Raw genomic sequence first — 14,534 nt, forward strand, 5'->3', positions numbered from 1 at the left:
CTCAAAAGGAAACTTGAGACAAATATTAAGACCTTTTCATTTTTCGTTTTGTTTTGTTTTAGCTAAATTTAATCCGGAATCTTAAAGCAAATTTTGTAACTAAATTCATATTTTATCCACCACTTAGCATGAGTGCCTATGCTGCTAGTTAAAAATAAGATTTTAAAAATTGATATGAAAGAGAATATATCCAGTGAGTACAAAAGTAAGCTATCAACAGCACATGAACTATATCCTAAGAGTGAAGGTCCTGGAGGCAGCTGGCACATTTACAATGGGTACCTTAAGGAAGTTTCACTAAAAAGGACTCTAGGAAACTGACACAGGCAGTAGGAAAACTACAAGAGACAGTGCTGAATTTTAGGTCTCCAGTAAAAGATACCATTTCCAACCATGGGACTTAAGTGAGTGAAGGAGAGGAATTGTTTACAGAACTTAGAAAAAGAGACAGAAGAATGCCATCAGCCCATTAAATCCTTTTTTCACCTGCTCTGATTTCCTGCTGTTAATCCCCATTAACACATCCCAAATAGAAGCTAGAGGACACTAGAGTCTGGATATGGAAACAAAGAAGAGTAGACAAGAAGAAGAGGATATTTGGAGGAGCAAATAGAAAATCTCCAGCATATATATAGTTCATTTTAAAATAAACAATGATAGCATTTTCTGAAAATGAATTCAGTTTCTTAGTAGACACAATCAATCAATAATAAGCAATATAAGTTTAATGGTATATGGTATTTGAGCCTCCTTAAGATCTCCAAATCTTGGTCCAAGGATGGTTAGAATTATTTCCATTTTCTCATTAGTGAGATGTTCACTGTAGTCTACATTTTCCAATCTGCCCATAATTTGGACTTCCATTTATTCCAGATTCAGTGAGCTCATGGTAGACCACTGTTCTCTGGTTTCTTCACTGACTCATTTCAGAGCACACACCTGTGGCATATCTGCATCCAGACATACCAGCCATATCTTGCCTTCCATACAGGTAGAGTAAAAGACCTTATTGAAGCACTAAAGACAATTTTTACATTTTAACTGAGGTTTTCTTACCTCTCAATATCTATTCTCCCCACCTTTTTTTAAACCAATCCAGTTGAAGCTTTCAACTACCCCTCTTATAGAAGGAGAACCCTTCTCAAACACACATACCAGTGTGCACAACAGAAAGAGAAAAATTGCTTTGTGAGGAGAACTTCAAACTGAAAAAGAAGGCAAGTTTTCTATGGCAGTCTGTGGTAGAATTATTTGCATAAGCGGGGTCTTTGGATTCCATTCAAATCACATCACACAGGTGGTCCTATGCAGTAAAAAAGTAACTCACCACCATCCTCCAAGTATCAGAACTAATGCCTTTAAATAGAATGCATGTTATGATGTTTTCTTAGAGTTATTGGAAAAACAATCATGACTTTAGAAGTCCTACTTTTAAGGGTAAAAATAAATTAATGGTAAAGTAGCCTTGATTTCAGTGGGATAAATTGAGACGATGACTGAATGACTTTTCCAGGCACCTCTTTAACTGAAGTGCATTTCATTTTTTCAACCATTATATAAGACATACTTAAAGCAAAGAGTGTATTTTGGGTTATGCTGTTGTTTCAAGAAATGAGGGAGCAAATAAATGCTTGTTGGGTCCAAGTTAGTATCACAAATCCTGAGTGCTCTGCAACCAAAAATAATCCCAAAGAACTCTGCAGGTTCTTGGAAAAAGACTTTGTAATCACTGGTATTTTCTTCTGTGCTGTTACGTTTTCTCCTTTCTTTTTTTTAATATAAAATCTCAACTGACAGAGAAAACTGGTCTTCAGCCAAAACTTGTTTAAATTGTAGCCTGTGCAGTTCATTCTAAAGCACTCATTTATCATTCACAAATTAACCTTGTACAGGATAGCTGCTCTCATTTCCATTGTCCCTCTATCTGACAAAGAATAAACCTCAAGCATTAAACAAATAATGAGGGTTGAATCGGTGAGGCATACTTAATGCAAAGAGGGATTTTAATGGCATCTCTACAATTATAGACAATGGTAACTGACTATAAATCTTCATTTCCTAAATGTCACAGCCATTAGGAATAGAATGATAAATAATTTGTAGTGGATGTTTTTAAAAAACCTTATGTCAATATTATCTTGCTTTCTTTTAGCTTCAAATATTGGTTATTAAAGAGCAGGTATCAGATATTCATCATAGAATATACCTATGTATACACTATGCAGAATGATTTTAAATGTTTGGCTCTTTGATGTTTTTTACATTGATTTTAATAAATGTTTGGCTCTTTGATTTTTTTTAACATATTTTAACCACCACAGTGTTGGCTATAAATCTTTGTCCAACTACTGTGTGACATTTAAAAAGTTGCATTTATTTTAAATAACAAAAATATTGAAAAATCTTGGCTTTTAGTGGGTAACAGGCTACACTGAAAAAAGTTATAGATGTAATTTTTACTATAAAAACACATATCTGCATGTACTATGCCTTGTAACTTTATTGTAGACAAATTTTTAAAGTGCTTCAAAATTTCTGTGTAAGTTTGCAAGTCTGGGTTCTCCCAACTTCTGTTTTTTGTAAAACTTTATGGTCTCTGCTCGTACATTTAAAGACATTTTCTTTAAAGACTTTCTTATAGGGGAGTCCATGGAAAAATGTGTGATTTCTGACACCTTTTCTGTTCCCAACAGCACCATTCTGAATTTATGTTCCCTCTCCTGAATCTTGTTCTCTAGGGACAGAGACAACTCTGTCAGAATGTCTCATTTATTGGTTAATTTCTGATTCTTCATCTTTTGAATGCTGAACACTCTTCAGTATTTGGAGATACATATTTTTTCCGTTAGGCTAACTTCAAGATGATTTACTAGCTCTCTAAATGATCTCACACAATTAAAACCTACCTTATGGATAATATGCATATTGAAATTGAATAAGAAGATACATTTTTACATGGCTTTCAGTCATGCTCTCAGGGGAAATTTACCACATAGCCAACTAATAAATAATAATGTTTAAACTTGGCATCCATGACTGTTTAAGTGCTTCTCAGAAATTAGCCCATTAATCTTCATGCAACTGCTTGTAAAGTAGACAGCAGGTTATCTTACTTTTCCCACTTTCTTCGATTATCCCACTCCAGCTGCTTTAAAGTTGTCTACACTATTATGTCTGTGTCCTACAGGAAGTATCTGAAGCTCTTCACACAGTGGAGCCTACTCACTGCTCAAATGTCACTGTGCATCTAGGATGTTTACCCTGGCACTCAGGGTTCTGTTTAGATGCTAAGGTGTGTGTTTGGAGCATTAAGCACACTGGATACAATGCACGAACTCTAGAACATTAAAAACGACCTCTTTATTGATAACAGAACCACATGACTTTTTGTGGAAGCCCCTGTGTCTCTTTGGCCTTCATTCTTTTCAATTGTGAAGGGAATAATTTACCAATCATAGAACAACAAACCTTCAAAACCTTCTTCCTTACTTTCTTATAGGCTACTCAGAAGGAATAACTAACCTTGCTCTCTCCAAATAGATACAGGTTGTTTGGGGATGTTTAGTTTCTCTCCACAACTCTGAATGCATTATTCTGAGAAAAACCTGGGGCATCCCAGGATGAAACGTGGTAAAATATTCAATCACTTAATCACATGCCGTTTCTACTGTGCAGAACTGTGACCCTAAACTCAGATCTCTTGATCATCGTCAATTTCTCTTCAAAATGTGTACAAAGAGTTTCTAGAACTGTATTAAATCTGAAACTGAGAATTCACAAGATATAGTTAGAAATCCCTGACTGTAAATCAGTGATTATTAATAAAAAAAAAATTAATTCAAACTTCTCTTTGAAGCACAATGTGCACTGTTTTAAAGTATTTCCTATTAGGCCTATAAGAAACTTATTCTCATTCTATACAATGTGATTTATTTCTTCCCTCAACATTGTTCCTTTTAAAGAATTAACGTTCCATTACAAATGGGTAAGTAGACTAGGAAACAGGTTAAACTTATTTTCATAATGGATTTGGACTGTCCCCTTAGTACATGCAGTGTTGATGGCTCACAATCCCAAACACTCATAGGTTCAAGGGGAAACCAATGTCTCAATTAACTTCCAGGAGCCTAGCTACCAGCTGTGGGGGAATGGTCTGTGTACTAAAGGAGCATTATTCAATTGGAGAGTGACAAATGAAGATGCCTAAAGTTACACCCACCTCCCAGTGGGTGAGGTGACAATACTATTATTTCATTAGTGATATTTGAAAGTGTGTTCAAGGTGCCCTGAATATCTGTCTCTTACTATACCATCGTAGAAGGGGTTAGGGAGAATGGACTTGGTCTTTTTTAAGGGACTGTGCATATGTATACTTTCATAATGTATATTTTCATGGGAATGTTTTAGCTCTGTGTCAATGCTTATTCATCATGGTGTTGTTTATTTTTTAAACCTAAATAGAGCAAAGATTAACTGATCTCTTACCCTTTTGTATATTTACCAGATAATTTCTTACAAATCCCTAAATCCAGAGTATTTTAGGAGTTGTGAAAATTACCTAAAAATTTTTTCTGTCATAGGACAAGATTAGTACTGCAATATTTAAGTTACTTCTGTAAATTAATTATACATAGAATTCATGATTTTTTAGTTAAGCCATCAGAATTTGAAGAAAAAAAGAAATATCTGATTTAGGGACCTAATTCATAGATCAAATTAATGATCTTATCTCTATTTTAATATAAATTTAATACAAATATTAAATTATAAAATTACAATAATATATTTAATATAAGTTTTTCTCTTTAAAATTAATGTCAAACAGAACATGAAGAATAAAAAATAAATGTTGAGTGAATGAGTGAGTTAAAGATGGAGAGAACTGTGTGAAAAAAAATGGTAATCCATTTTGTTTCTCCTTAACATTTGAACAATGTATATTTTGGGGGAGATTATTCTATCTCATTTTATTTTTAATATATTTCTACCAACACTTTTTAAGGCTTTTTTAATCATGAACTTTTATACACATACATTATTCCTTGCTTTTGAAAAAAATTTACTTTGTAATTAGCCTTATGTATATCCAGATATTTATTTCAACTGGAGCATATAATACAAGTCTCACCATTTTCTGCTGGTGAGATCACAACTGGGTTCAGTTAAGATAAGATTTATATTTTATTCCTAGACTCTCATATCATCTTATCTTTCCTAAAGTTCATGATAGCTGAAATTCCCTAGATGGCATGTTAATTTTATTACCTTTAGCTCCATATTGGTTTCATATGTTAAAGCCTTATTTTTTCACATACTTATAAAGTATTCGCCTTCAAAGAGCCTGTGTTATATGGGTGAGTAGAAGAGAAAGCAATTGACTAACATATATACAGACACAACATGTTCATGTATAAAAACTTGTTTTATAATATGTTTAGAAATAATTTTTTATAATTAGAAGATATATTCAGAAGCATTCTTAATTGACTAAACATTTGTCTCTGGCATAAAAATTATTTGAAGAACTTACCACAAACAATGTTAATTGTGCCCCACACCTTTGAATGCTGAATCAGAAAAATGGAGTAATTTCTATATATTTGTATTTTGAACAAGCTTTCCCAGTGATACTAACTCCACCAATTTTGAGGACCATTACTCTACTACAGGTGTTGCGTGTCTTAGACATGGACAAATGAATAAGCAACAATTTTAATTTAGGATCAACAAATCTGTTTATTCTGAAAAAAAATAATGCACTTGAAAATCACTACTGCTTATATAAAACTTATGTATTATTCTTTTGGAAAATGTATACTACATTCATAGTTTATATTAAGTTTTAAAACAAAATATATAACTAATTCCTTAAGATTCTTTGTCAGAAACTGTGAGTTTCATCTCTCTCCCTGTTATACCAAATTTACCTGTCAATATGGACTATACATGTTGTTTGTGGATTTTTGCGAGTTCTGATCTTATTTGCTCATTATCTTAATACTAATGGATTGACATGCTTTGATATGTTCTGTGTTCTGTTTTCCACACCTTTACTTTGGTATACAAAAGAAAAATCTTGATAACCTGACATTCATCTAGATATTTATTGTTGGTGTCCATGCCCTTCTTTACCCGTAGGTGTAAGAAAATCTGAAGATAGGATATGATATTTATAGCTTAGAAGTTAGTATCACAGGTATAAAACTTAAAAACTATCACTATTTATAAACTTTAAGTATTGTTTGATTACTTTATCATTGAATAAAATGGGGCATAAAATCAAAACCAATGATAATGAAAATCTCATTTTTATACATGTAATTCTTGATATCTTGAGAGTTTTTCAGAGGTGGAAAAGTGAATTTTGACAGCATTGACTGGATTGCATTAGTAAGTAATACTATAGAGAATTATATCATAATAGCAGAGCTTTATGGCATTGGTACACATATTGAAGCAATGTTCCTCAGGAAGTTTAAGTCAGTTCCTCACAGGCTTATGTATGTGCTATGATTATCATGCTTAGAATTTTTTGAGTATCTATATAACTCCTTATCCATTCTATATACCATACTGAGAACTAGTTTGGGGCACCTGTGTTAGACATCCATGAAGACATTCCATCTTTTATTTTTTAATTTTTTTTTTAGTTGTTGATGGACCTTAATTTTATTTATTTATTTTTATATGGTGTTGAGAGTTGAACTCAGTTCCTCACACATGCCAGGCAAGTGCACTACCACTGAGCCACAGCCCCCAGGCCCAAGACATCCCTTCTTTGATCCCATCCCTTCTTACTTCACTTCTAAATAAAATGATTAACTATGTAGAGACTACAGATAAATAATGATTTAAATATTTTTAGAAAAGATCCTTTATGTTTTTGTTGAAGATGATTTTAATCAGATATTACTCTCACTTGATGATTAATCTTCTGCTAGTAATATGGAGTCATTACTAAAATCCAAAAGGGAAGGGATTATATAGATTCATCCTCCTTGAGAAGGAAAATGAGTGCTTGGTAGATCCTCCATACCAATATATTTTTGTAAATACTGAGTATGTAAATAAATCCTATTTATATTAGCCTACTTTGGTCAAGATTTAGTTCAATTTCTTGTGGGGGATCTTGAATAAGGCATGACCTTAACATAACTGAAGATAGGTGGGCACAAAGTAATGTGATAGGGAGGTTAAATATAAAATATGTCTTTGCCTCTTAAGAATACAGTTGGTTCCTCTGAGGAAAAAGTAGAGGTATAAGTCAGAGGAAGGAAGACCCGGCTAAATGTGACATTTCTATTTCACACTGTTGAGTTCCACATATACATTATCAATGCCTTATTTCTCTATAAAAATTCATTTGTTATTTAATGAGTTCAACTGAATAGCATATATTTAAGTTGAATATCATTACTAAGACCACAAAATAACTAGCAGAATTGGAGTTTTTGATATTCATTTTGATGTTTCTAAAAATATCTAGAAACTATATAGTCTCAAAGTTATAAAGTGTTAAATGATTTCTCTCTTTCATGTTAAGCAATTTTCCTGATGTTATCTCTTGAAAATGATTTTGTATTAGAGAAAGGAAACTAGCAATTGCTTTAGAATAATTCTTAGCTTATCTGAGTATAGATGGGATGACCAATTCTGTATGAATTTTGATTATATAATCTCACATGAATTCTAATTCTCTTCACATAGCTTTCTAGACTGAAGTAATAGTCATAATTTAGTTGTTGGGATAAACATCTTAAATTTACTACTCATTTTTAGTATTAAAAATTCTTCTCAGTACAAACAAAAGATATTACTTATAGATCAAGGTATCGTATCAGAACTTTTTTAAATTATAAGGATTTCAAATGTAAAGAATTTACAAATGAAATATATATTTCACTTGAAAGTCTATTACACAAGTGCAATATTTCAGAAGTTTTTACCATCAAGTAAAATTTTTGTCAAATACGACATGTACAACCAAAAGAATGGGAAGTTATATTCCATTTATGTATGATGAGTCAAAATGCATTCTACTGTCATGTATAACTATTAGAACAAATAAAAATAATACCTGTAAATTTTGAAATAGAAATAAAAGACAATTAATATGTTGTCAGAAAAATGTTTTTCTAACTTGATATATGACAAAATATTGCCTATTTCCCAACTTTATGAACATATATACAACTATCTAAACTTATTTTAATGATGAACTATGCTTATCTTATTTATTAATATTAAGACAAAGATAGAACTTGATATATTGCTACTGGAAAATGTACAATTATTGCAATAGCATTGGATAAGATTCTTTAATAATAATGATTGGAAGCATAACCTTCAATAAAAACTCCTAAGAACCTCAGAGTTTGGGTAAGGGCAAAATTTCCCTCTAAACAAACCCTTTGTTCTGTTTATACAAAATTATTATATTTTCATCATTAGCATATTTTTAACCTTTTCTAAAATATTTTCTTAGTAGTTGGTGGACACAATACCTTTTTATTTTATTTTTGTGGTGCTAAGGATCGAACCCAGGGCCTCACACATGCAAGACGAGTGCTCTACTGCTGAGGCCCCACCCCAGCCCCAAGCATATTTCTAACTTTTAAACCTAAATTTCTTTTTGTGATCTACCAATATACTACATAAAAATTATATTAATTATATTTTCTTGGTTTTCTGTTATCATTAATTAAATATTCCTTTATTATCCTATGAAATCTTCAGAAAATTTCAAAAGATCTTTATATGGCTAATTTTATAAATGTATTGAGTATTTGTAATGTAAACTATCTGCATAGCATAAATGGATAAGAACTAATTTGAAGTTATTTCTATGAAATTTTTGCAGCTAGTAGAATTTTGTTTTAAATTGTAAGACTAGGTGTGGATTTATTCATAGTTCTGTGCTTACTAAAGAGAATGGGTGCTTTAAAAGGTTAAAAGATACATGCAATGTTCCAGAGAAAGATATTTTTAAACAGAAATTTTAAACTTTGAGTTGACTTTATTTCCTCCCTCCTTCCCTTCTGTGCTTCTCTCTTTTCATCTCCCTATTCTCCCCCTCATCTTTAAAAATGTAGCCCAATTAAAAACTGTAGCACATGGTAGATTTAGCAAGCCATATTATAACAAAATTTAGCTAATTTTATAAATGTATTGAGTATTTGTAATGTAAACTATTTGCATAGCACAAATGGATAAGAACTAATTTGAAGTTATTTCTATGAAATTTTTTCAGCTAGTAGAAGTTTCAAGATGTTTTATATAAGGTCAAGTGTATTCATTAGTTTAAAAATAGACAGGACTGCAATTTAGAAATGACTTTGCAAAGCACATCTCAACGCATCATCAACATATATTTGGGCATTCATTTTTATTACTGATTTCTCCTAATCTGGAAATATTTTGATATTTTTAATTTATTGGAGAGGAGGAAATTACAGTACAAATGAATTAATTAGTTTTTGCTTGAAATACTTATGAATGAATTCTAAATTCCCTCTCTGAGTCTATCAAAGAGAGGCTTTCCTTTTTGCATTGAACATTGGTTTCAGGAGGATATGGAATACACTCTGAAAACACATTACAGCTGTGCCAATCTTTTTGCAATTATTTTGAATAGTTGGCTATTTGCCCCATTTGACAGTTTGTGAACATGATGAATAATTTAGCATTCATGCTGCTGCTGTTTTGGCACAATTAGCATGAATCGCATATCCGCTGTTATTCAAACTGATTGCAATATGGGGGAAAGTGAATCAATGTCTTAATGTTTTGTTCTTTGTACATTATTTTTCCAAAATGGCTTGCAAGTCACTGCTAAATAAAACACAATGAAGACCACTTTGTGTGATGACCTAAAAGCCTCAGAAGACATCCCTTTTCATTAAATTCCTCATACCAATTTAGATCTGGTATCTAATTTTAGAATTTTCTTGGAGAGTCTGTCAACTGGACGTCCATGTATTCCAAGCATGTGCAAAATATTTATGGACCTCTGTGCAAAGCCAAAGACTCCCATGTCATTACGTACATCATCGTCCATTTGTCATTCTGCCTAGCATGACTCAGAGGCATGACTGTGGCACAGTTTCTTTCTCATTCTCAGTGACATAACTTGCAGTTAGTCTCCTATTGTGCTACTTTGTCTAAACAACAAAAGCAATGACAACAAAAACATGTCAGTATAATTCCAGTTGGAGAAAAGATCAGGCTTTGAAGAAATACTTTAAAAATGAATTCCTATAGGTTCTTGATACTTAAATGCAAAGACCTATTTTTCCAACTGCTCTAATATCTAGAAAACAAATCTCAAGGTTGGATTTTGTTTGTTTGTTTCAATACCAGATGATTCACTTGTAAATAAAGGTAAAAAAGGATCATCCTTCATAAATATATTTTTAATGAACTTATACTAATACTTAATTGTTCATCTGTATATCTGTGTGTACTGCATGTGGAACTGGCCTTATTAAAAAGATTGCATGTTTTCTATATAACATTAGAAAAATATACTTGTTTCAGAGTCCATAAAATGGATCCATTAATTTTCAGTTGTACCTCTGTTATGCTATGAATTCATTCATTTGATAAATATTTATTGATGCCTGGTGATACAAAATAAAGCAGACTAAGTATAGGGAAAGCAGATCCCACATAAATAAGATGTATAATATGGCCTATAGTAAAAAAGACTATGAGGAAAAATACAGTTAAAGAAAAAAATAAGGGATAGCGTTTTAAATTGTGTTGTTAGTAGGAATGTAACCTCATTCAACCTTTGTGTAGATTCATAAAAGAGTTAAGGCAATGAGCAATGAGAGCTCTCTGGGTTAAGAACAGGTCCAGCAGGAAGAATAGCAACTCTTGGCCTTCTGACTATTAAAATCCAAGTGTGCAGAGCTTAGAGTTTCTACCCAGAAATATTTTAGAGCTGAGAAGAGGAGATATGTTCACCTATTCCATTTGAATAAAATGTTCTCTCACCATTTGAGATTTATCAGTAACTATCATTTTAGTTTAGTAAATATGTTTGGAAGAATGACAGTGCTGGAGGCATATTTGACCCAGTTTCACAATGAGATTGAATTTTTATAAACATAGTCCTATATATGTCTCTAATATTGACATCATGTTATACAGTCATGTTAAACCATGACTGTTTGTACCAATATAAGTCCAATCAAGTTGTAAAAATACAGAGGAAAGATTAGAAATGCAATATGAGCTTCATCAGAAGATATAAAATTACTTATATTAGTCTTAGTTTCTTTATTGGCAAAATGGGGAGAAACATTCTTCTTTGCAAAGTACTGTGAGGATTGAGGTAACTGTATGAAAGAGTACCTGGTCTATCATAGGCACTGGAAACTATTATTATTGTATAATGAATTGAAATGTTTATTATTATTAAGGTGCAATGTAAAAGTTAAATGCTACATAACCCATAATATGCCTATTTTCATGACAATCACATTCTAAACTTTTAAGCAGACTACTTAGAGCCAAAACAATATAAATAACATCCTTAGATGTTGATAAGCATCATGTCAAAGCACAAAGCCTAATTCCCCTATTTCTTTCATGGAGTTGGAACAAACTCCCCTTTAGAGAAACGAAAATCAAGGAGAGATCTAGGGCCTATGTATTGCCAAGAGCTGGCCCTGGGTCTTTTCTCTTGGTGCCACCACCATTGCTGCACTATCTGCACTATCTCCTTGTGATTTACACATATTTATGTTCACTATGTTCATATAGCTGGGTAGATTCAGTTCACATCATTTTCTTCTGGGATAAATTTGATCTACTGGAGGGATTTGATATAACTACTCCAGAGCAGTTTATTGATTTAAAGTTGAGTTTGTACCAGGTTTATTTCCCAACTTTTCAAATTTTTGCTAGGACTCTTTCTTGCTACCTCATGCCATCATTAGAAATGTCACTGCAAATTTTATAATCATCTTGAATATTTAAAAATTGAAATATCTAAAATCCAGAGTGATGTCCCATTATTCCTATCGTATGTCTAGTGTTATGCTTATTCCTTACATTAAAAAGACAAGGAAGGTACAAGTTGTCCTGGTGAAAAGAGGAAAGAAGCTGATCTTCAAACACTATTGCAATATATTTTGAGATTCCATTATAATTGCTAAAGACTGATGGTTAGGAATGCATAAAGGGGCACAACTGCCTAGAGTTAGGGGGAAGGATTCAAAGAGAAAGTAACATTTGAGATGAGTCATTAAAGATGGGAAGGGGTGTATTTAAGAAGAATATATTAGGATCTGTAAAATGAAGCAGTTTTTGCTAGTTCCCCAAATCAAATCACTTCTATAATTGTTACACCTATACTCAACTATAAACTTTCCATTACATTGGATGAAATTTGTAATCCTTTATTTGCACCTGCCACTTTTCACAGTGCTCTTCAGAATTTTTGTTTAAGGAATATGAGGCATTAAGGGCAGCTTGCACAAAAAGCATGTTATTAAAAGATAATGTCATAGAATCAGTCTGAATTAGGATACAACCTTAAGCAGTCCTCAAGGCAGCTAAATGTATTATTAAAAAATTATCACCAATGTATACATTAATTAGTACTAGACTCAGAATTATATTTAAATATTAGCAAAAACATAATAAATTATAAAAGCTTTTCAAGCTGCATTAAATTCTACTGCATCTCTTTCCTTAGTATTAAATGTGTGGAGAAAGAATATAGTAGCTGAGAAAATTCAAATATAAAAAAAAATTATCTTAAAAGTTATTCCACAGAAATTATCACTTTTTTTCCCCTAAACAGTACATGACTAGGTTTGTGTGAGAGGGAAAAGAGAGCTTCAAAAGCAATGAAGGGTAAATAAAATACAATATTGATCAAATACTTTATTACTATTTTTTATTGCTACTGTTTATTGAACTTCGTATTCTTAATAGAATTTGATGGTTACTTTGGTAAATACACATGCATATGAGCATACACCCATAAGGAAAATACTGTAGAGTGAGGAAACTCATACAAGGAAGGAAAATATAATTGGTAGGCACAAACTAGGAAATTTATAAAGGTGGTTTCCACACATGAGCATTAGATTTCATTTTAAATTTCTCCTCTGCCAAGGTTAAAAAAGAAATGCACTTCCATTAACTGATAAAATGGAGTTTATCAGTTCAACATTACAGAAAATCTTTCCTGTCACTAAATTCTATGAGGAATTCACCATGTGTATCATTATTTGAGATGTTGACTACTATAATGAATAGTAGTTTTGCAGACGTTGTGAATATTTTTCAAAAGATCATTTGTTACATCAACCCACTGTAAAAGCTAAGGGTATAATATTACATTGTGATCAGTGAATCAATTTCTGCAAGGAGTCTTGGAAACACTTGGAGAAAAACAGAGAAATAAATTAAATCCAATCATTTGGAAAAAATAATTAATTTCTCCAGTGTGGTAATGATAGATGTAAAATCTGTTATATGTTGTAGATGGTAACCATTTTCCGAGTAAATCCCTCAATTTTTCCTGTAATTCAAACATCTAAGATGAAATTGATTTTAAATCACATTCTCATTTCATATTTGAAAATGGGACAGAGCTGATTAGCCAATATCAGCTAATAATTAATTTTTTAAAATCACGTATCTGGTCTCCCTAATTCACTACAATTTGTCTTCTCTTCCCACCATAGACTCTATCTTACATAGAGTTCCTCCTACTTCAAATCATAAATGCAGCCCCATGTCTTCCCATTTGACAGACCTCTTTAAAAGTTTCTACCCCCTTTTCTGTGAGGTTAGTTCTTCCAGTCCTTACCTGGCTCATCTCATATTCCTGTTTGGGGTTCTCTTCTTCTACCTGTTCTTCACTGCGATCCAGAGTTCTCTCATCAGCCAACTTTTTCTCTATTAATCTTAACTCCCACATACATTCCTATTTCTGCCTCTAGCATTTGAGCTTCAAACTAATTTACTGAACTGCTGACTTGTACCTAAAATACTACTTGGTAGTCTTTTCAAAATAAACAAGTTCAAAATTGAACTCCTTTCTCTGATGAGGCTTATCTGCTCCTCATCTTCTCTTGTTGGCATCAGTTAATGGGTCTATCCATCTGTGCCATGATCATGGGAGAAATACTATAAAATCCTACTTTTCCATTCTTCTCTTTATCCAACCTTTCCCCCAAAGTAGTAGATTTTGTCTCTTTTATAATTCTCAAATATGTCTTTTTGTCTTTTCTTATTTCACTACCATGATTGGGGCTTTAGTTATCTCTGTTCCAGATCATTAAAATAAAGCCTGGCTGGCCTCCCTAGCTCCATGTTTTTTTTCTCCACACTGTAACAGGACTCATTTATCACAAAAGCAAATCTTCCTGTGGTATTCTCCTCTTTAAAATCCTTCCGTAGTATTTCATCGCCTATATTAGAATTACAAGCATGACCTTATAGATGCTTTATGATTTGGCTCCTGCTGATCTCTCCTTTCTTTCTTCTCTTTGCAATTTACACCCTTTTAT

General features: G+C 32.3%; 1 long non-coding RNA gene across 1 annotated transcript in view; it reads right to left on the bottom strand.

Moving 5' to 3' along the window:
• The window catches only part of LOC144375098 (uncharacterized), a 38,210-nt gene extending 24,244 nt beyond the window's left edge, over window positions 1-13,966 (bottom strand). The window contains exon 1 of the long non-coding RNA XR_013434535.1: window positions 13,832-13,966. This is a non-coding gene — a long non-coding RNA (uncharacterized LOC144375098). The remainder of the gene's footprint in view (window positions 1-13,831) is intronic.
• Between the last annotated feature and the right edge of the window lie 568 nt (window positions 13,967-14,534).

Source organism: Ictidomys tridecemlineatus, chromosome 2 (assembly GCF_052094955.1).
Source record: "Ictidomys tridecemlineatus isolate mIctTri1 chromosome 2, mIctTri1.hap1, whole genome shotgun sequence".
NCBI lineage: Eukaryota > Metazoa > Chordata > Mammalia > Rodentia > Sciuridae > Ictidomys > Ictidomys tridecemlineatus.